Source organism: Pleurodeles waltl, chromosome 10 (assembly GCF_031143425.1).
Source record: "Pleurodeles waltl isolate 20211129_DDA chromosome 10, aPleWal1.hap1.20221129, whole genome shotgun sequence".
NCBI classification, from domain to species: domain Eukaryota; kingdom Metazoa; phylum Chordata; class Amphibia; order Caudata; family Salamandridae; genus Pleurodeles; species Pleurodeles waltl.
The window spans coordinates 76,936,311-76,960,752 of NC_090449.1; the positions used below are offsets into that span (position 1 = coordinate 76,936,311).

A 24,442-nucleotide genomic window follows, 5' to 3' on the forward strand; every position below is an offset into this window, starting at 1 on the left:
TAACTCCTCAGCTCAGAAAGACGGCAAGTAAGCAATCAGGGTCCCATTCGAAGAATTCTGCTTGCACGAGCCAACCTAGTCTTCCAGGAAAGGTACTTATTTAAATTCCACATTCTATATTTACTGTGAATAAAACAGGAACATCATTTGGGACTTTTCTTTTGAGATGCTGCCACTCCCGTGCAAATCATGCTTTTCTGGCCGCGTTTTACAAAGCACGTATTAATTTACTATAAGTTACAAATCACTTCTAAATAGGAGTTCTGGTTTGCATTACAAAGTTTGCACGTGCTCACAATATTATCAGTTGCTAGACGCCATTCGCTGCTACATCGAGGAGGGGATTCCCAAAGCTGCTTGACTGGAAGGCCCCGGGGGCGGCGGTGTCGGTGTCACTTGACCTGAGTGCTTTATTACAAGGAAGCAGGCGCTATATTTGCGAAGGCTTACGGTAAAGAAGATGGGACCTTGCCCAGTGGTCGGATTAGGAACACGCGCGGCATTCTCCATGCCCAGGGTCACACAGAGCATCAGGCTTGGCAGGGGGCGTGAGACTGCCTCCCCAGACAGTGTCCTGATCTCGGGCAGCAGAGAGACGTGCACCCCAGTGCGAGCACGGCAACGAGGCCTGATAGCAAGGAAAGCTAAACAGGGAGGGGGTTCACACAGTTGGGTGCAGCCCGAAGGTCAAAGGTGCCCCTTTCGAAACAGGTGACTCATCCTTTCATCTCCGTCATCCATGACAGAGAAAATGTCCTTAAGAGCAGGTAGTGCGTTACCAGCACCGTGATGCTTCCGCGTGATACTATGAGTTACAGCGCTGCTGGCTTTGGAAAACAATTACCTTGAGGTGGGTGAGCCAACAAATTAACAGGGCGAGCCGAGATGTACCATTCCTTACAACGGCGAGTCGCAATTAAGTAATCGCTATTGGAATGTATGAAACTCTAAGGCCCAGATGTAGCAACGGTTTTTCACGTCGCAAACAGCTAATTTCGCTGTTTGCGACGTGCAAAACCCACATCGCGATGCCCTATTCCTGTTTTGCGAGTCAGTAACCTGATTACCGACTCGCAAAACGGGACTGTGAGTCGCAGCGCTATGCTGCATTGCTTTGTGACCGCGAACGCGGTCGCAAAGCAATCGCAGTTACCACCAGTGTCACATTGGTGGTACCCCATTCGCAAAAGGGAAGGGGTCCCCATGGCCCTGAAAACAATTTTCCAGAGCAGGTAGTGGTCCTGTGGACCACTGCCCGCTCTGAAAAAATTAAACTGAAACGTTTCATTTTTTCATTTTGTAATGCATCTCGTTTTCCTTTAAGGAAACAAAAAAAAAACTGCTTTATTTAAAAGAAGTCACAGACATGGTGGTCTGCTGTCTCCAGCAGGCCACCATCCCTGTGAGTGCTGTGAGTCGCAAGGGGGTCGTAAATTGCGACCCACCTCATTAATATTAATGAGGTGGGCCTTTGCTACCCCCTTGCGAGTCGCAGATGGTGTCAAGGACACCATCCTGCATCCTAAATTATGACTCACAAATTGCGAGTCGCTCTGACTCGCAATTTGCGAGTCGCAATTCAGGATATACCTACATCTGGCCCTAAGAGTTTCATACAGCGATTCGCAAGGGCTCGCAAATGGACCTACCTCATTAATATTCATGAGTAGGTCGCAATTTGCGACCCATTGAGAATGGCTACAATCACAGGGATGGCGGCCTGCTGGGCTCAGCAGACCACCATGTTTGTGACTGCTTTTAAATAAAGCACATTTTTTTTTGTTTTTTTAAATGCAGCCCGTTTAAAAAAAGAAAAATTAAAAGTTTTCTTTTCATTTTTTAAGAGTAGGCAGTGGTTCGTGGTACCACTGCCTGCTCCTAAAAAATGTCCCTTGGGGACCCCTTCCCCTGGTGAATGGTAACTGGCAGGAGTGGTCTTATAAAGCAAAATAAATGCATATGAGAGAGAGTGGGTATGGAGACTTGAGGAGGACTTTTATAGCAAAGGTCATTGGGGGCACAACAAACACTGTCGCACAGGGCACCTCCTGCACTAAAGACAGTCCTGCTGAGAACACATATAGTACAACTTCCAAAATTATACTTAGCTGGTAGTACAGATATTAGTATAAGATAAATTGATAATTCAGGCAATATTTGTTCTAACAATAAAGCCATCCATATTTGAGTTAATGCACACTTGATTAGGAAAAATGTCAGAAATGTAGACTTTCAATTGCTCAGTCAGGGGCAGCTTCTACCCGGGAGCAAAGGAGTGTCACCCCTCTAAAAAAATGCTGCATAGCTGAAAAATAAAATGGTAATAAAGTTTATTTATTACCATTTTATTTTTCAGCACCCCGTCCAGAACCGAGTGTCAGGACGGAGGGACGGGGCGCAATTGCATCTGAGTGGCAACAGGGAGCTCTGCACTTTAGTTTAAAGTGCGCATTTCCCTTTGGCTACCCGTCATGCGACGGCCAGCCTGACATGCACACTTTAAACTTCTCTAACCCAGCTGTCTTAAGATAGCTGGGTTAGAGAAAGACAAGGCCTCGGGCGCTGAAAGAGGCCACTTCCACCAATCCTGACGCTTCTCACATGCTGTTTACCAGCATGAGAGCAGTGCCAGGATTGGTTAGTGCAGTTTCCTGGGTTCTGCGTGGTATCTTCGAGGAGAGACGAGACGAGGGGAGGACGCCGTGAGGTAAGTGCCATTTTTAAAAAATGTATTATTGTACCTCCTCCCCACCACTGTAAATACCAGCCAGCCGCCACTGCTCAGAGTGAAATGTGTAACACAGGAGCAGACAGTTTATTGATGCATCCGAGATCTGCTTTCTTAGTTGCCCCTTGAAGCTACTCATTAGTGGGTGTTACAGCAGGAGCCTGGTGTCCGAATCCAGAGACCAGGGGCGTAGCCATCAATGAAGCAGCAGGTGCAGCGGCACCGGGGCCCAAGGGTCTAGGGGACCCACTCTTTCCTGATTATTGCTGTTTTTAATCCGTCAGTTGTTAAGGGGCCCTTGTTCCATGTCTACATTAGGGTCCACAGCACTCTGCCTACGCCTCCGGCTGCTTCAGGACGCTTCCCTCATGCCTTTTGTAATCACTTAGGACCTCATTTTGAGATCTAAAGAGCTCCTGATTCGATCGTAATGGGAGATACCAGTCGAGTTAGAATTGCAAGATTCGCAAGAAATCTACAACGTTTGTGTTGTGGGTAAGAGGCGTGCGTGAAAACAGGCCCGTAATATTGTTCGAAACATGGAAAATCGGAGCGGAAAGGCGAATTTCTACTCATTTTCTCCAGTTAAGAGTGATCAACTCGCAGTGACTTACATTCTCAGCTCCCCATACCGGAAGTATTGGTACTTCCGGGTGCAGTAACGTTAGGCAAGGCTCCAGCAATGCCCAGAATGAAGACCTGTGTGATGGGGCCGTGTGGGGTCCATGGATGCGCGTTGTTAAGTAGTTAGATGCCTGGTCGTGGGTGCACTTCCGGGTCACACAGGCCACATTTATCTAAATATGGGTTTTCACCGAGACCCAGCAGACAGTCAAGCGTGCAATGAAAAAATGGTGGTGCTTTCCCGCATGAAGAAAAGACAGGAACTTTGGAGCCTGCACCTGGGCACACACAGGCTGGCATTTTATCGAGCTTTCCATCTATCAATGATGCGACTCTAGAACAATGGCCAAAGCAAGAAGTTTATCTATTCAGAATGTCTGCAAATTTTTAACTGTCCCCCACTGGCTGTGCACAGATTATTTTATTACACATAATTTTTTAATTATTTTAAACCAAACATCCCTAGATAAGATGTATTGTAAGCCTTTTTTTATTTCAGGTAAACACAAGCGTTTTAAATAACAGATACAAAAGTTTGGTTTAAAAATATTCCAAAGAATGCGGAAATAAAGCTGTGTATAAATGCCCTGCAGCTGCAAGTTATCCAAAAAACAACACGCACAAAATACACGCACTTCTGGCTAATAATCACAACGTTAGAGTTATTTTCATACTAAATCCTTTTGACCAGTGTTTAAATAACATGCGAATGAATAAGTATTTGCAATCATTGAAGGCAGAAATAATGGCAGTGGGGTTTGTACCTCTGCCAATCTAGGGGTTCACAATGTGCCACATTTAGATGATGTCTGTTTCACTGTGCTACAGCAGTGGATTTGGCTGCTGTGGGATTTGCGCCACTTGGGCAAGAAGGAACGGGGGGCCAGATGTAGCAAAGGGTCTCACCCATTCTGTGTCTATGGGAAAATGTGTTCGTACATATAGCCCCGGGTGTGTAATTACATTTTCCGTGACACAATGGAGCAAAGGTCATAGCTGCAGAACATAACACAGGGCAACATCAAGTCTTGGGGTAACTGCGGTGATTCGCACCAGGAGTTACCAGTACGGTGGCTATAGGTAATTCTATGTGGAATCCCTGTGGAATTCGAAGCCTACATATGTCCCCTATGGAATGGAATGTGAGCTCGCATGGTGAAACGGGGATTACCGCCTTGATTTCTGCAAGGTGTTCCTGAGTTCCAGGCCTTTAAAAAGGCAAATAGCACTAGGTTTTACCTGTTGAATATGTCCCTGGCACTACCTACTAGAATACTGCATGCGGCAATTCCACATGGCTCATAATGCTAATTTGTTTCAGCACATATCATTATTAAGAGCCCATTTGTTATGGGGCTGAAGTGCTCCATGTGGCCTAGGGTTGCATTTTTGGAACTTACATCTGAACACCAGGAATCCAATCCCAGCACTGGCACCTTTTCAGCAAATCATGTAATTTGAGTTATTTGCATATCCCTGTATCACACATGGAAACTATGGGCCTCATTACAAGGCTGGCGGTCTGATGACCGCCAGCCTCGTGGTGGCGGTCGGACCGCCGCAGACAGGGCGGTCAGACCGCCCCCATTATGACCATGGCAGAGCCGCCATGGTCAAACCGCCGACACCGCCAGCCTGCAGCCTGGTGGTCTCGGCGGTTGTAATCCGCCAGGGCAGCGCTGCAAACAGGGCTGCCCTGGAGATTACGAGTCCCCATCCGCCAGCCTTTTCATGGCAGTAAATACCGCCATGGAAAGGCTGGCGGAATGGGGGTGTCGGGCGCCCTTGGGGACCCCTGCACTGCCCATGCCAAATGCATGGGCAGTGCAGGTACCCCATGCACAGGCCCATCACACATTTTACTGCCCAAATTACGGGCTGTAAAATGCGCGAGGGGTGCTGCTGCACCCGACTGTCATAGTTTGGACTCTTGCTCTGGGCAAGACTGCTGGTTAAAGGATGACAGTACTTTTGTTTGTAGGTGACTATGTCTTTCCTACAACAAATCGCAACTGTTGTCTCAACCTTACCGGCTCACTAGCAGCACCTCACCAGAAACACAATAGTAAAAGGTGATTTGTGGCAGCCTTTACGCATGGACTCGAGAATAAGACATCTCAGGGAGTGTCGTGGTTAAACTGAGATTTCCCCTTTCTCACAGATATATCGTATCTCATACAAACATAGGTAATGACAAAGATGCAGTAAAGTTTCAATTGTTTTTATTTAACATAACTGCAATTTGCGATTAGTTGCATGGGCTGCAATTATTAGGATAATGAATAATGCAAGGAACAGAATTGTGAAGATGAGAGTCATTATTACAAAGACCCCCACCATCTTGCAATGCATAAGAAAGACATACGAGATGTAATATACTCTGATACCCTAATGTGATAGGCCTACGTAAAGGAGAGCTGGGTTTGCTAAACCTAATCTGCCAATGCCCTGTCCATGAGAGGAGCCCCCAACCCTCGTTACCTTGGAATGAGGTCTCTATCTCAGACTCCGCAGGGACAAGAAGGCTGGGTCAGCGTCAAGACGACGTGCAGCATCGGTATCAGCGATGGTGGCGATGCCCTCCGGTCGGAATCCCTCTGATTATCTGTCTAAAGTGCAATGTATTTATACAGATCTACAAGGACCCCTGACGTAGGTGTGTTCCCAAACAATAGATAACAGACATGCTTGGGACGGCAATTAATATAAACAATCCCTTGAAAGTATAGAGAGGGAAAATCCCTAAGTGTGAAGACCTACTGTTTGTTTGTCTCTGGTGCTTGATCTTGACGCCTTAGTGCGGTGACACTGATAATGTAACTCATAACAAGTGGCCTAACTATAAACAGCCATCTTAGAAGAATTAAATAATTAAATGGGCTAAGACAGAGCAAGCTAAGTAGGTTAAAAGTCACTAGGTGACGGGGGCATGAGTCTGCAAGCCAGAGGCTAAGCTAACTCCTGTTTTCCCATTAAAACTAGGATTCACTATACGACGCACGGCTCAATTACGAGCTGGCGTCAATGTTGTGGTGAGTGTTCCGCTGGGCCAGCGGGCAAAAACACTGTTTTTGCCCGTTGGCCCAGCGGAACACTCCTAATATAGCGGGCAAAAGGCCTCCATTACTGTACTGCCATTTGATGGAGTTTGTTTTGACCAATGACTTTGTGTTTCACCACTGCGCATATTAGTTGCTCAATGTTCACCAGTAGCACATGGTATGATTTGTTCAGTTTAGCCGCCTATGGGCTTTGACATGGCATTAGCCATTACTTTCTGTATTCAGTTTAGCCGCCTATGGGCTTTGACATCGCATTAGCCATTACATTCTGTATTCTGCCTATTGGCTTTGACATGCTGTATCCAGTCTAGCCGCCTATTGGCTTTGACATTGCATGCCTATTGACTTTGACATGATGTATTCAGTTTAGCTGCCTATTGACTTTGACATGCTATTAGATATTCTGCCTATTGGCTTTGACATGATATCATATATTACATTTTGTATTCAGCTCCGCTGCCTATTGGCTTTGACATGATATCATATATTAGACATTGCATTTTGTATTCAGCTCAGCTGCCTATTGGCTTTGACATGATATTAGACATTGCATTTTGTATTCAGCTTAACTGCCTATTGGCTTTGACATGATATTATACATTGCATTTTGTATTCAGCTCAGCTGCCTATGGGCTTTGACATGATTAAGACATTGCATTTTGTATTCAGCTTAGATGCTTATTGGCTTTGATATGACACTAGACATTGCATTTGATATTTAGGTTAGCTGCCTATTGCCTTTAACATGACATTGCATTTGATATTTAGGTTAGCTGCCTATTGCCTTTAACATGGAGTTAGACATTGCAGTTGAGAATCCAAGCTGTATTTTTCCAAGCTGTGTTTTTGCACCAGAGAACCAAGATGTTTTTCTCACAGTAGACTAGACATGATAAGAGAGAGTACATGGTGTTGTTCTCTCTGCTTGAGCTTGGGAACAGGAGTAGTCTTGGAGACCTGGCCAGTCTCCAAAAGGCTTGCTCAGTTTCCCAGGTCTGAGAGGAGGGGGCACACCTTTGTAACGAATGTAACAGGCTGCAGAGAGTCAGATTCGAATCTGCCGGACCTCGTGCTGGAGCTTGGCGCCAGCTGCCAGCAATCCCGTGTGGGTAGATGAATCTCTTTCTCGCGGCTGACAGGGGTCATCAGCTTGCAGACCTTAGAAAGATGAAGCTGTAAATAGTTCCCACACGGTGAAGTATTTGTTTTGCTTTGCATTCAATATCTTATAAATATAACCTGCTGTGTATATTGCAAACTGATATATTTTGTTTGATTAACGCGGACTTGAAAGCTACTAATTCGTCATACATAAAAATTGTGGTTGGGGAAGAATTAACAACAATAAAAGTCTTCTTTGACCTCAGAAGTGCATTTCTGTTGTGTTATGTTAGTGCTTAGAAACTAGATAAGAGGAAAGCACTACAATTACTGACGGTCTTTTGTCTGCAACGGCTTCGGTGGTCCTGTGAAAGGACTGCCGAAGTCGTAGTGAGGCCCTGTGTGTCGTGCCAGAAAGCCCTAGACTGTACCAAGTGCTGGCTAGCAGGGTGTAGGCACAAGGTCCCATTCACTATCATACCCATACACTACCCATTATTCTGTATGCACAGCACCTCAGATCTATGTTACATTGGAAGTGTTCTTTGTGCAGCCAGGGCGGGCAGTGGGGAAGGGTGGGTGTAACGGTGGTGCTGGTTGCAAGTATATATCATAAAGGGAGACTGTTATAGCTGCAGGTGGCACCGGAACCCAGGACTGTGAGAGTTTCCATATGCACCTAACTATATCTAGATTTCACTCTCCAGCCTTGGCACAGGTTGGCCCAAGGTTCATGCATGCATTAGGGCCCATGGCATCCTTGCTACGCAGGGAAAGCCCTTTATCGCGATAGTGGTGCACACATCACTGTTCTTCTGAATACAGTGGCACAGCAGGCAGCTTGATTCAGTGTGACCACAACACCAGAAGGGTGGCACCAACCCACAGGGTCCTGGGATTTGTATTTACAACATAACCACCTGTGACATTACATGTCATTACCTGAAAAGTTCAGTGGTGACCACTATTATGCCACTTTACCTCTAGGAGCTGCATGGTGTGGGTGAATGGATTTGGAAAAAAGTATTTTGGAGTGGGCCAGTTTGCCGGCTAGATAAAAGGGCGTATTGATCAGAGGGTGTTGTGTGCACTTTGCGATGCTGGTTGGAGGGTCTGGACCTTGAGGTAGACTCTAAGGAGAGATGGACAAAGCAGTAGTAGAAGCAGTCTGTGGTGGAACAGGACATAGCGGATCTCAGGCTTATGTCTCTTGGACCTGGTTATAATACGCTCTTGCACTGCATGGAGTCTGTGGTGGAGCAGTCAGGAAGGACCGATCTCAGGCTTGCTTAGGTGTTATGGATGAGGGCCTGGTGTACTGCTGGCTTTCATTGCATTGGGTCTGGGTCGGTGGGGGCCAGGCAGGCATACGTGTCTTGGGTATGGATCTGGTTGCAGTGCTCGGTTGCACTGCAAGAACCATGTAGTGGTGCAGGCCAGTGCGGATCTCAGGAACACGTGTCATGGATATGGATCTGGTTGTAGTGTTCCCTTGAACTGCAAGAACTCTGAAGTGGTGCAGGCCAGTGCGGATCTCAGACCTAGGTGTCTTGGATGCGGGCCTGATTGTAGTTCATGCTTGCATTACATGGAGTCTGTAGTGGTGCAGTCAGGAAGGACAGATCTCTGGCTTGCCTAGGTGTCATGGAAGAGGGCCTGGTGTACTGCTGGCTTTCATTGCATGGAGTCTGAGTCAGTGGGTGGCCAGGGTCGCATGCAGGCATACGTGTCTTGGACATGGATCTGGTTACAGTGTTCGCTTGCACTGCAAGAATTCTGTGATGGTGCAGGCCGGAGCGGATCTCAGGGCTGGGTGTCAAGGATGCGTGCCTGATGGTATTGCTCGCTTGCATTGCAAGCTATAGGGTGTTAGACAGACAGACACAGCTGTGTCTCTGCAACAGGTGCAGTAACCCTTCAAGGTCTCTTACTCATATTAGAGCCTTTGGCCTACAGGTTAAACATAGCTATCTGTGGCAGGCATCCAGCCAGGGGTGTAACCTGCATGTTAATCAGGTCTACACAACATTGTAAACAAAGGTCTGTGCTTCCACATTCATTTGGACGAGCTAAAAGGGCTCTGCATGAAATGGTGGCTTGGATTTGGTGGCTGTTTACTTTTCAAGATAGGGTTCTTTTTGTCAACACTTTGTGACCTCGTAAAGTCTTGTTTGCCACATGCTGGGGACACCTCAACACATCTTGCCAGGGGTTGCAAGGGCAGTGCCATGAACAGAAAAGGGAAAACCCGGGGCAACAACTCCTAACTGTGGTAATTACTAAATTACGTCACGTTGTGTCGCAATACTAGGATACCTGGCTTAATGCAGGCCAAAATGGAGGGCACTTATTAATGGTTTTAAGTGATAAAATGCAACTTTTTTGTGGAGCCAAGAGGCTGTCACACCGCAGTTGCCAAGATGCGTTTACTTGGATGGTGCAGTTTAGAGGCAGTGTCAGAGGAAATGTATAGGAATTATGTGGCATGACTTGTCAAATTATACGTCAAGAAAAGGACGCATGTGCAGCAAAATGCAGCTCATTCTGTCAATGAATTATTTCACCATTCATTTTTTCGTTTTAACATGCATTATGCAGCAGATGTTGCAATGTGTGTCAAGTGTGGTAAGTGCACGATAATGCAGTAAACGTTGCAGCTGCAGAACTGCATAAGCCCATTGGTGTTGCTTACACTTCCTTCTTGGGATGCCCTTGTGGTACAGTTCAACAGTGAAATAGCACACACTTCTTGTTCGACGCTGACCTGCAACACAGCGGTGCCATGACGCGTTGCTACGGGCAATGAAAGCGTAGCTTTGGTAAGGGTATAGTAGCACAGGTGTACAATGTGTGTACTTCACGCCTCACCAATGTGCGGTCGACATGCAATAATTGGAACCAACTATTGTGCCACTGTTCAAAGGCAGCAGTCAACAAAGAATTGGGCTGCATGTCAGAAGGGGGTGCTACTGATCATGGTGTGGGTCCGCTGTTCAATGCGAGGGTTGCCACATGGTGGGTATTTGTTGGAGGTGACACATTCTAATGGGCTGAGGCAGGACCCTAGCCAGGCAGAACCTGCCACTCCCATCAAGGGTGGGTAATTACACCTACTGATTAACCTGTGCTCATCCTTGGGTAGCATGGCATAGACCAGTCAGGCTTTTCACAAACTCAATGTGTAAAGCAACAACACAGCACTTCATCGCCAGAAACACGCTGTGCGGCACAAAGGAGACTTTACGCACAGTGTGTATAAAAAAGATTGTATATACCAACAGAAGAGAGAGTGGGAACAAAGTAAATTAATACCTGGTCACCTTCCCACATTCAATATATCATCATAACAATAAGAACTGGTATCTGCATTTGATCCATTCTGTCACCCCTCTCTGCGAAAGGGCTTAGGATGGGATCAAATGCAGATACCTATTCGCATTGTCATGGCGAGATAAAAAAGATTGTATTCAACACACACCCTGTCAACACAGTACAGGTATAATGTAACTCTGGGCCTATTCCCCCATTTACAAAGAAAATAATGAATGAGGCCCAACCATGTTGAACACTACTGTTGTATGTACACATGAGGAAAACAATTCCTTCCCTCCCTGCACCCACATAAGGTGCCCAACATTGTCACCACAAAATCCACCCTAGAATTCCCCACAATCAGTGTAACACATAAATTAATGGTGCACCCTGATTTCCAATTTTAGCAGCAATGCTAGCAGCAAAATGTACATACAATGTTTATAACACTTTTGCGTAGCTCTGTGGCCGGAGCCACACTAATACGATGTAATGCCCACTGTAAGAACTTTCCGACAGGGTAAATGTGACTAGCAGCACCATGGTACTGCCGATGCATTCACCTGCACTCACTCCTGCACATCCACTCTGCCCTGCCATGCGGTGACACAGGTATCAGCCAGCGCATACACACTCACTCGTATGCACTCACTCCTGGCACCCTAATGCGTTCCCCTAATACACGGATAGTTGATGTCATTGTGTTGCACCCTGGGTCCCAAACCGCCCCTAACACATCAACCAGCTTCAGCTATTCCACCCCTCCATGAACCAAAGATTGCATCAACCTTTCCCTGGCTACTTGACCGCTCACAGCTAGGTCACCAGTCTCAGGGACCTGGAGTCAAGGTGGGATAAAGGAAAGACAACAGCTGGTAAACATTTAAAGCAGAGATATTCGTGCTCTCCACAGGAGGTTCACTCAGAGGTCTGCAAAACAAAGGTTGAGGGTCACTGGGGCCACTATTAAGACACCGAGGTGCCCAGCCCAGCCAATGTTACCAAATGGTTACCAATTTTAGCACCTTCGGAATAGACAGGCACTGTCAGGGCTTGTTGACCTGAGCCACCTTCGACACTTCCAGTTGCATACAGCAAGTTAATAGGCCTGCACCTCCTATACCAGGAGATGGCGTGCCATGGGCATGAAGACTCAAGTGACCTCAGCTGGTTAAGATTTCACGTGAAAAGTGCTCAGTACCGTACTTCAACAAAAAGGAGGCACAATGTTAGGAGTCCACTGATCTGAGTCGCCCTGACCTTACAATCCTTCACTAGCAATTCCCAAGGTGGTACCTCCTCAGACAGTGGCACCAGTCTGGTGCGTGATGACTTGAACCGCACGAGATCCTCTAGGTCTCTCCCACACAAAGATAAAAATCCTGCACCCCTCCGGGAGGCACAATGTCAAGTACACAATGACTTGAGTTGCACTAGACCATCTGGTCACACTCTAAACTTGGTTTCCATACCTCTCTAGAATGAGACATACTGTCTAGTACTCAACAGCAATTCCGGTCCCCACACACAAAGGCTTCTCAGTTGAACCACAGATGTCACCCCTAAATTTCCTCCCTGTCCACCCTGAGGCTCTGGAACGCAGATCGTTATCTTTAGTGGGGCCATGCTCTGACTGCGCAAGGCCAAGTGTCAAAAACCTCTCCCTTCAGTTCATCAATTCAGGCCCCAAATGGCAGGGATGTGTCATTCTGGATGCCTGAGTTTTATATGGGTCGCATGGGGAGAGCACAGATGTGCTCTACCCCAGTGACCTGTAGAATGAAGCCTAATTTACAAAGCACCAGAAACATTTGAGCACCTAGAAAGATCACTTCTTAGAGGTGCCATTTATAGGGCATCGATGACAAAACCACCTTTACCATCAGAAGGGGTTTTTCATCCTGAATTCAGCGATACCAAACATCATAAAGCTGCTCCGCTCCCCTACAATCCACTATTGAAGCCAGACTTAATAATATTCATTCTCTCATGTCACTTTACGGGTAGAGCAGCGCTCATAGGTAGTGCAACACACATGGGCGTTTGGCACTCCCTGGGCACATAAGCCCTGGCACACACCCATGATGATTGGGACATGTGGGACACTTTTGTTAAAGCCACCAGAAAGGTGCTAGTGTGCCAATACTGTCCTGTTCTATCAGGCATAGTTCCTAACTTAGCCTACCCAGGCCCAAATGTGCACACCCTGACAAGTAATGCCAGCTCCAGTACCTAAATAGGAACGCCACCAGGTTGCAATCTACACTCCCCGGCGAGTGTTACTTCCAAGTGGATGGAAGGATGGCGCTGGCACTTGCACACTGAGCTTCCAGTTGGGCAGTGCCCAGGGCTGGTGGCCCTTTGCGAGAACCAGCAAAACATTCTAGAGAAAAACTAAAAATTGGGGGGAACAATAACCTCCGCATGTCAGGTCTAACAGTATTTTTTTAACCTGGCCAATATTGCTATGCCCATGCCAATAAAAAAAAAACAAAATCTGTGGCATTCAGTATTTTGTAGACATGGGCAGTACTTGCAGAGTTTGATATTGCAAAATTCCAGAGTAACATGAAAATTCTGTGAGATTCTGCCAAGTTCCATAAATGGGTGCAAATCAGCACGTTACGCTGCTTTTGATGATTTTTAGTGCCGGGGCTTGTTCCGTGCTGAAAAATCAGTGCAAACAGCACCAGGCCGCATGCCAGACAGCGCTACCGCTCAAGTAGATTTTCTACTCAAGATGCAGCTTTCTCGCCACGAATTGTCACAAGTGCCTGCAACCGTTCATGGTGAAAAGATCTTGCTGGTTTGCCCCGCCTCACCACCTCCCTAAAACCATGCTAGGGTACGCCAGTTCTCATGCATGCGCGCCAACTTACCTTGGCGAGCCGCATGCGAGAAAAAACTCTGCCATGCTGAGTTTGGCAGAATTTGGCCGGAACTCTGAGTTACAAGCGCAATGCAGAATAGCCCAAATTCTGACTAAGTCTGCCAGCGGATTTACTACCCTCATCTAGTATTCTTTCTCTTTTGGAATACAAGAATTAAACAGCAAACACGTTAATATATCAATTTAAGATCATGCGAGAGTTCTCTAAATTACTTCTAAATAACTATTGAATCAAGCAGATGGATAATTGGCACATTTAAAAAAATACAGACTTTTTTTCTCAAATTATTTTTTTACCTAGCAGGTCTTGGCACTTCCACAACAGCAAATTATGTGCAATTGGTATTTTTTTCTGGGAAAGATGGCAACCTTATTCCGAGTGGGGTTGTACAGATTCAATGGCACTGCAGTATGCAGAATGTGACCAGACACTTAACACAATATGAAGGGTCCCCCTCGGGAGGGCTTCGTGAAGGGCCCATAACACCTCCAGATCTCACGGATAATCTTAGACCTTGGGCTAAATGAGGCCACTGAAATATGAGAGCCCCCAGTGCTCCCCAGTGCAACAACCGCTGATGGGGTCCGTGTTACGCCCCTGGAGGAGACACCCCAGCACACGCCATTCAGCTGCTTCTCCAGGTGTGTCTAGCCCAGTGCTTTAAACGGGCCGGTACTGTCCGCTACGGAGTACCGGCACTTTTTTTATTTTTAGAGGGAGAGTACCTGCACTTCTCAAGAAAAACGTAATACTTATAATTGGAGTGTACCGGCACTTCTCAGAAATAAGCAGGTACTCTGGCACAGAGTACCTGCACTTCTATTTTTCCATTTCAAGTACTGTAGTCTAGCCTGTAGGTGAGAATCAGAAGAAAGAGATGTGGGCTTTGAGAGGGCGCTTTGATGTCCCAAAAGTGAAAAACCAGAAAGAGATTGTAATCATTGGTGGGTGTAACTCGTGTAATTTGCTGTATCATAATTAAGTGAAATTGCAGCAAAATTCAGACAGATTATGTGAACTGACGCGAGGAGAGTAACCCTTCATTTAGCACTATTTTCTTAGCACAAAATTCACCTTTGCATCCAAAATGCACCAGAGGATGAATTTTGCACTAAGAAAATAGCGCTACATGCAGTGAAACATGAACAGCAGCATCCAGCAGCCACTCGTGCGCTGTTCTGTGTTCTTGTGTAGATATTTTTATGCAAAATTATGAGAATGGGTGTATTACCAGCAGTGCATGAAATGGAAATATTAACGTGCAGGTGCTCACTCTTCATAGTACCTGTTTGCTATTGAGAAGTGGTGGTACTCTCCTATTAAATGTATTGCAGCCGTGCCGAGAAGTGCAGGTACTCTCCTATTAAATGTATTGCAGCTTTGCTGAGAAGTGCAGGTACTCTCCTATTAATTGTATTGCAGCCGTGCTCAGGAGTGCAGGTACTCTCCTATTAAATGTATTGCAGCTTTGCTGAGAAGTGCAGGTACTCTCCTATTAAATGTATTGCAGCCGTGCTGAGAAGTGCAGGTACTCTCCTATTAAATGCATTAGAGCAGTGCTGAGAAGTGCACGTACTCTCCTATTAAATGTACTGCAGCCGTGCTGAGAAGTGCTGGTACTCTCCTATTAAATGCATTAGAGCAGGGCTGAGAAGTGCAGGTACTCTCCTATTAAATGCATTAGAGCAGTGCTGAGAAGTGCACGTACTCTCCTATTAAATGTATTGCAGCCGTGATGAGAAGTGCAGGTACTCTCCTATTAAATGCATTAGAGCAGTGCTGAGAAGTGCACGTACTCTCCTATTAAATGTACTGCAGCCGTGCTTAGAGGTGCTGGTACTCTCCTATTAAATGCATTAGAGCAGGGCTGAGAAGTGAAGGTACTCTCCTACTAAATGCATTAGAGCAGGGCTGAAAAGTGCCGGTACTCTCCTATTAAATGCATTAGAGCAGGGCTGAGAAGTGCAGGTACTCTCCTATTGAATGTATCGCAGTAGTGCTGGGAAGTGCAGGTACTCTCCTATTAAATGCATTAGAGCAGTGCTGAGAAGTGCTGGTACTCTCCTATTAAATGCATTAGAGCAGTGCTGAGAAGTGCCAGTACTCTCCTATTAAATGCATTAGAGCAGGGCTGAGAAGTGCAGGTACTCTCCTATTGAATGTATCGCAGTAGTGCTGAGAAGTGCAGGTACTCAACTATTAAATGCATTAGAGCAGTGCTGAGAAGTGCCAGTACTCTCCTATTAAATGCATTAGAGCAGTGCTGAGAAGTACAGGCACTCTCCAATCAAATGCATTAGAGCAGTGCTGAGAAGTGCAGGCACTCTCCAATCAAATGCATTAGAGCAGTGCTGAGAAGTGCTGGTACTCTCCTATTAAATGCATTAGAGCAGTGCTGAGAAGTGCAGGTACTCTCCTATTAAATGCATTAAAACAGTGCTGAGAAGTGCCGGTACTCTCATATTAAACGCATTAGAGCAGTGCTGAGAAGTGCAGGTACTCTCCTATTAAATGCATTAGAGTAGTGCTGAGAAGTGGAGGCACTCTCCAATTAAATGCATTAGAGCAGTGCTGAGGAGTGTATGTACTCTCCTATTAAATGCATTAGAGCAGTGCTGAGAAGTGCTGGTACTCTCCTATTAAACGCATTAGAGCAGTGCTAAGAAGTGCCAGTACTCTCCTATTAAACGCATTAGAGCAGTGCTGAGAAGTGCAGATACTCTCCTATTAAATGTAACGCAGCAGTGCTGAGGAGTGCTGGTACTCTCCTATTAAATGCATTAGAGCAGTGCTGAGAAGTGCCAGTACTCTCCTATTAAATGTATCGCAGCAGTGCTGAGAAGTGCAGGTACTCTCCTATTAAATGTATCGCAGCAGTGCTGAGACATGCCGGTACTCTCCTATTAAATGCATTAGAGCAGTGCTGAGAAGTGCAGGTACTCTCCAATTAAATGCATTAGAGAAGTTCTGAGAAGTGCAGATACTCTCCTATTAAATGTATCGCAGCAGTGCTGAGAAGTGCTGGTACTCTCCTATTAAATGCATTAGAGCAGTGCTGAGAAGTGCCGGTACTCTCCTATTAAATGCATTAGAGCAGTGCTGAGAAGTGCTGGTACTCTCCTATTAAATGCATTAGAGCAGTGCTGAGAAGTGCCGGTACTCTCCTATTAAATGCATTAGAGCAGTGCTGAGGAGTGCCGGTACTCTCCAATTAAATGCATTAGAGCAGTGCTGAGAAGTGCAGGTACTCTCCTATTAAATGTATCGCAGCAGTGCTGAGAAGTGCTGGTACTCTCCTATTAAATGCATTAGAGCAGTGCTGAGAAGTGCCGGTACTCTCCTATTAAATGCATTAGAGCAGTGCTGAGGAGTGCCGGTACTCTCCAATTAAATGCATTAGAGCAGTGCTGAGAAGTGCAGGTACTCTCCTATTAAATGTATCGCAGCAGTGCTGAGAAGTGCTGGTACTCTCCTATTGAATGCATTAGAGCAGTGCTGAGAAGTGCCGGTAATCTCCCACTAAATGCATTAGAGCAGTGCTGGGAAGTGCCGGCACTCTCCTATTAAATGCATTAGAGCAGTGCTGAGGAGTGTAGGTACTCTCCTATTAAATGCATTAGAGCAGTGCGGAGAAGTGCCGGTACTATCACTTTCAAAGTAAAGAAGTGCAGGCACTCAGTACTGGACAGTACCTGCCCATTTTAAGCACCGATTCACATAATTTTGGAATGTATGCACCACAAGTTTAATGCAACATTACCAACATTTCTCCAATTACTCCGGTGTAATTAAAATTTCGGCCTGGCCTAATTGCAGTGTTTCCAGTGCACAATAAAACTCGCCCGTCCACGGGTGAACATGTGCTGCCCTGGAGGTGAAAGTCATATTTTGGCAGTGTCACAGTTCCTTTGCAAGGCTGGAAGCGTGAGAGTGTAATCGGGATAGAGCCTGTTAGGTAACTCCTTAGTTATTTTCGTGGGAGACCTGACAGCTGGGATAAACACGTCACCCAAGCCGAGGGCGTGGAAAGCTGCGCTCCGCATTCCTCTTGGCGGAGCGTCAAGAGGCAGTGCACCGGTTCTCAGCTGATCCACGCACGCGCGTCACCAGCTTGGGACTTCCGTGAGCCACAGGTCTGCAGATACCTAGATATGGCAAATCTACAGTTTGTGAAGTGCTGCAATACAGCAATAGGAGCCCGTCGAGACATCTCTCATTGCACGAGAAGCTATGGAAATGTATCTGTTAATTTCCCTGCAATCATTTTTGCATCACATTTCAAGCATCTCCCGAATATGGTCATCCTGGCACCGCACAGCGATAAGGCGCGTCACATCGGGGCAGACATTGTGAACGGGGAAGAGCGGAATACTGATGTCCTGATTACGAGTGTTCTCGTAAATACCTTATTGTGCAGGGCTTGCAGTAGTAGGTGGTGCGTTGTAAACATTAAGGCCCATATTTATACTTTTTTAGCACCGCATTTGCGTCATTTTTTGACGCTAAAGCGGCCCAAACTTGCAAAATACAATTGTATTTTGCAAGTTTTCGCCGTTTTTACGTCAAAAAGCGGTGCAAATGCAGCGCTAAAAAAGTATAAATATGGGCCCAAGTACGATAAAGACCGCACCTTTGTTGTGTTTAATGAAATCAAACTCACCAGCGTTTAATGAGGGAAGAGCCTGGTAAATTCCAGGACATGTAGATAATGGTGGGGTAAGCACCAAAATAATGGTGCACAGTGTCTGTCCCCCTTCAAACCCAGGCCAGGCTTTAGGGCAGTGCGAGTGGTGCATCCGCACCGGGTGCTGGCCTGGTTTGGGGGGCGCTGTGTTTAGCAATAACTTACAAAACCTGTGGTTTAAAAGCACCTGCTGAAAAGTTCCTCACCGTCCAGCCTTCAGGAAGCAATTAAAATGTCAAGATAACTCTTGTGATTAATGTTCCTGCTAGGTAGAGAGATGGAAGTTTTGCCTAGTGGCAGCATTGACTCAAGATAAAGTAGTGCAGATGGTTAATGTGCCTGCTGCAAAGAACAGAAATATATTTTATGTGGATAGCTCAGTGGATTAGTAAAGCCACCTTTACAAGCGCTTTTAAACAAATGAATGTATGTGAAATGGGGGCTATGGAGAGATGGGCACATTTGCCTGGTGGTAGTGAGGGAATCCGTGGAGGTGGTCGTAGGTGGGGGGGCGCCAAAGCAGATTCTCGCACAGGGCATCACCAGCGCTAAAGCTGGACCTGTTCAAACCCATTCCACCACAGACAAGTAAACCCTGCTGTCCATCACCTTCAAATGTGTGAAATTGGGATGAGCCGCAGGTTCTCTGGCATGCCGTTCTCCAATCCCGATGTGCGCTCCATTCCATTCTGCGGACAGACTTTGGCCATGCGTAGCAGTGGTTGGCCTCCAACAACAACCTACAGCCAACTCTCTGTGAGTGGCTAACTCAACAGTCCATGCCTAGACCCTTCTCCTTCTCCTTCTTAGCTCTGTTGGCCCTCTCCTGATTCTTGAATTTGAGGAGGATCCCCAAGTCCACAGGGAAGGGCCACACTGGGGCCCATAAATTCGGACCTGGTTCAGTGATTCACATGAGGAAAAAAAAAAATCTTCTCATTTTATACCCCTATACATGGGTCTGGGTGTCAGGGTGCGATCACCCTTCCCCTTATGGGCCCTTTAAAAAATCTTCACAGGACTTGCAGACTGATTCCCCTAGTCAGGCATGTAATGGCAGCTGCAACACTTTCTCTCATGTTACGGCGAGTCAGTCAGTGGTTCGGCCAGTCCAAAATGGCCAAAGGAGAAAACGCTCCATCGGCCAAAAGGATATGAATATTTTTTTTAATTTTGAATTTGAGAATATCCACAGATCCTTAACGTACTAGATATCTACAAACTAAACTAAAATGTCACCTCTTTACTTCCAACCCGATCCATTCTTTAACACTAACTTCTCAAATACTACTGGATGGATTTACACAATACCAAAAAAGCCATTCAGTAAAGCTGTAACTTCTAGCCAGATTTTGTATTTTTCCGTTCCACCATTGTTTCTGCTTTGAAGAGTAAAGCTTATGGGAATTATAATTATAATAGGAAATTGCACTTCTGGGACCCCTTGTTTTTTTCAACCCTCACTTGATGGCTGTACACAAAAGTTGCCATAAAGAACTTGTGTCTTTTATGTGGGGGGACAAATTTGTATAGATTTGTTGAATATCGCCAAAGTTATTTAGAAAACCACAATCCCTTTGTTTTGGAAACTGTGACCCACCCATAACAATGTAGTGCTATTGCTGCCTATGTAATATATACATATACATATATATGACACTGGAGGTGGAAGCCAGTGTAGTTCTATTAAGGCAGAAAGAATGCTCTTTGGGATTTGGTGTAAATCCATTCAGCCATTTTTGAGAAATAAGGGCCTTATTATGACCCTGGCAGTACACTGGTGGTAACACCGCCAATAGGCTGGCCAGTGTATTATGACCGTAGCGCATTAGCCACGGCCATACCGCTAGCCCCTGCAACTGACTGCCAGGCTTCCGCAAGCACCGCTGCCCTGTGGATTATGAGTCCCCAACCGCCAGCCTGTCCATGGCGGTAAACACCGCCATGGAAAGGCTGGTGGTAAGGGGGACTCGGGTGCCCATGGGGGCCACTGCACTGCCCATGTACTTAGCATGGGAAGTGCAGGGGCCCCAGGCACAGCCCCATCGCGCATTTCACTGCCCGAATTTCAGGCAGTGAAATGCGCGATGGGTCCTGCTGCACCCGCTGCACATCAACATTGCCGCCGGCTCTATTATGAGCCAGCTGCAATGTTGATGTGACTTTTCCGCTGGGCCAGCATACGGAAACGCTGTTTCCATCCACTGGCCCAGCGGAAAAGTCATAATTGGGAGCCACAAATACCGCCAGCACTGGAGGTATAGTGGTGCCCGCAGCTTCGGCGGTCTTTTTGTTAGACCGCCGAAGTTGCAATGAGGGCCTTAGTGTTTAAATGGGGGCTTGGTTTAAACATGAAGTGGTTAACCTTCAGGAAAAACTAGAGATATCTGGACAATAGGTACCACAGTACTCATGTGGTAAGGTACAGCGATACTCCAGTTGTACCAAAATAAAAATAAAAATAAAACTTAAGCCTAGTTGGACACGGAGCTTTTTCTGCCATCACCAATTCGGGACCACGGTATTGGTACAATAGTAACGAAAATATGTCATTGATGGCCTGCAACATTAGAGGAAATGTTGCGGCCATCATTGGAGGACTCAGAAACTTGGTTCCTGAGTCTTGCTTGGAAAAAAACATGTAAAGGGCATGTAAGGGAGGTGGGAGTGGGAACCCTGACCCCTAGGCCCATGTGAGGGGGCATATGAAACTCCCCAGTATTTTGAATTAAAAATATTTTTTCACTGATACTGTGTTAGTACTGCAAGACCTAGGAAATCCCCATGAGTTACAGTGGTACTACTGTGGTCCCACTGTACTAGTGGCACAAGTGAAAAACAAAATAGGTTGACCACCCAATGGTGGATTGTGAATAGGGCCTGGCCGCAGCCCAAAGGCCATGGGTAGCATGGGTTTACCCTTCCCAGGAGGTCAAATCCAGGGCCTTGCCATAGGTGGTGTCCCTGCATTCAATCCTCGATTCACACGGCCGAAAACAAATTGGTCAGTTCACAAAATATCACTGGATCTCCAAAAACTTGGTGCTAACATTGCAAGCCCTTGTTTGACAATTATGCAAGGCATAACAAATAAAATATTTTTTTTCCTATTTTTGAACCACTAAGGGTTGTTCTAACAAGAAAATTTGTTTTTTATTTTTTAATTAATTTCTTCTGGAACTTTTGTTTGTTTGAAGAGTAAGTAAAAATAACAGAAAACAGGGTGTCAGAATTTGGGTGCAAAAAAATATTTTTTGCAGGTGAGTTGATGGACAACCACCTGGTTGTCACAAGCTTTCTGGCACAGAAATTACCTCAACCACTCTTGCAGGCCACCGGGCACCGGGCACCTTAAGCCCCATCGGTGGCACACTGTTTTTAACCTTGCCGGGGGGACCTTAACATTAAATAGTCCCTTCGGTACCCCCTAGTCAGTTTTAACACCCCACTTTTCTTTTTGCCTTCCATCTTTTCACCACCATACACAGGAACACAACCTCACACACTGTACCTCACCATCATTATGGCATTTCTAAAAAGATGGCGCCAAAGTGCCCTCTCGTGGGGCACGTTAAGCATTGCATAACCGGCCGGACGAGCAGCTCACCCGATAATGAAGCATTACACCCTTTGGGGGTGTGTGAGGGCACCACTTCTCTAGTGTGAGGACTCCCTCCACAGGACATATACAACTTCTTTTCTCTTTATTCATCTCTTTCATATACAGGACCAGCCCCTCCAGTTGTTTTTTTCTTTTGATATCTGAAGCATGGGTGCTGGACCGTGATTGGCTCCCCATTCCTCTGATTGACTATATAGACAGAAATTACTTTTCCACACTGATTGTAATGGAACCTAAATCCTGTTGTGTGAACGACAAGAACATTCAGGAGAAATGTAAGTAATTGACAGCATTAACCTGCAAGTCACACACATTCAGAGCAGTGAAGGATAATTAAAAATGTGCGGCAACTTAAGCTGGGAAACTTTGCCCGTATCAGTTTCTGCTATTTACGGATAAGAATCAAATATATTAATTTAGCTATACATTCATACTCTGGTGAGTTAGAAGCAGAAAATAAAAAAGTTAAATGTTTCTAAGAATGGGGTTAAAAAGGTTTTTTCACACATCGGTTTCCATATCCCGTGGCTATGCCACGCCCACTGGGGTACACTCAATAAAATGGCAGAATCTCTGTGTCCGCTACCAGTAACAGCAAGCCATATGCTTGCCATCTTGGAATTATATGGAGATACTTGCTGGCCAATTTTAAGTTGGCCTGGCAGGGAATAAGAATAATTGTGGGCTATGGTGGTGCCCCCTATCTCTGAGCATGTGGTGGGTCCTCTATCTCCTCCTGTGAGGGAATTTATAATCCACAGGGCTACTTTCACTGGGCTGCATGAGCACCATTTGACAAAAAGGCAATCCGGGGGACTCACAGGCCTGGACTGGCGACCACAAGGGAATCTCTGGGATCTTCCTTTCTTTGGGGCATTCCGGATCACCAGTGCAAGGGGCATACCATAGTGCCTGGTGTCCCCTGTGGAATCCTAAGTACTCTTAAGGGCCTCGGACTCTCTCCAAGGTACACATTCCACCTGGCGATTCTGCATGGCCACCATATAGCGCTTATACCCCCATGATGGTGTCGACCACCCCAACTAGGGTGGCCATCATGAACACTGGTTCCAGTCCTGGCTTTGAACCTACAAATCATTGCTCTCAGTCTAACTTATTCAATTGAAACCAGACTACAATAACCAGAATGCATTAGGTTATCACATGAAAACCTGAGACTGGTAAGTGTCCATGATGACAAGGAGCAAGATGGCTTCCCTAATCCCACCATCCTCCGTCCACCGCCCATTCGCCCCAGTTATCAAGCAGCTCTTCTGCTGGCAGCAGTAGGTGGCGGAAGGAATTAGTGATTATTAGGGTATTGCTAATTTTAAAATAAGGCACTTATTAAGTACTGTTAACTTGAAAGAAGAATGAGTCACTGTTTCAAGTCCGAACGATTACTAATTAAGCTTGTTTCTCCTCTGTTCTTTCACACAGTGTACCGACATATTGCTCTTAGCAAATACATTTATTGCTAGATGTGTGGCAATAGGATGTCTGGAAATAAGCATCATATTTGTTTTAGGATTTCCGCCAATTACTACCTTACTTGAGCTTAGCACTTATTTGAATGCTGTTTTTGATTCAAAATTATTTTCACTTCGAAAGTAAGGTACGTTATATATAGTAATGTTAGTATAGCTGACCCATATTTACATTCTGTGGATACAGATTAACATTATTAGTATTAAGTACAGTTAGCTTGGAAATGTAAGGGCAAATTATGTGGCAGGTTTACTTAAATTGCATGGCAGGAAAAGGAAAATTATTTTGCACATCAGGATTAAGTAAATCATAGGACAGGAAAATGTAAATTGTGTGGTGTAATGTTGCACATTCTTTGACATTATTATTAAACCAATTTGTCATGTTAATTCATGTTATGCTCTCTCGGCAAAGGGCTCGCCTTATTATCCCCAGCTCATGCACACTAGTAACGTTTGATCCACTTGAGCTACAAACTTGGGCCCATATTTATACTTGTTTAGCACAGCATTTGAGTCATTTTTGACGCAAAATCGGCGCAAACGTACAAATTGTATTTTGTAAGTTTGCGTTGTTTTTGCGTCAAAAAATGACGCAAATGCGGCGTTAAAAAATATAAATATGGACCTTGATATTTTTGTTGAGGTCTGCAAATTATGCACCAGTTGGTTGATTATGTGGCAAATCCTTAATTATGAGGAAAATGAATAGGTTTCTTCATGAGGAATTTTTTTTAACGTTGACATATTTTTAACCGATGGAGCTGAAAAGCCAGCTAGTGCGAATGTACTTTTTGTAAAGATTTACACAGGCATGATTATACAATAAGAATATAGATAGTCCTGGAAAGCAGATTCTGCAATTCTCTGTGAATTCCATGTGTAAATCTTTACCCGGGTGTATGTGTAATCCTACAGGTGTAGTTTCGGG

At 45.6% G+C, this 24,442-nt stretch overlaps 1 protein-coding gene across 1 annotated transcript in view; it reads left to right on the top strand.

Moving 5' to 3' along the window:
* Nucleotides 1–2,570: 2,570 nt before the first annotated feature.
* The window catches only part of LOC138261118 (NADPH oxidase organizer 1-like), a 137,228-nt gene continuing 115,356 nt past the window's right edge, over nucleotides 2,571–24,442 (top strand). Inside the window, exon 1 of the mRNA XM_069209781.1 lies at nucleotides 2,571–2,707. The gene's annotated coding sequence lies outside the window, so the exon portion shown is untranslated. The remainder of the gene's footprint in view (nucleotides 2,708–24,442) is intronic.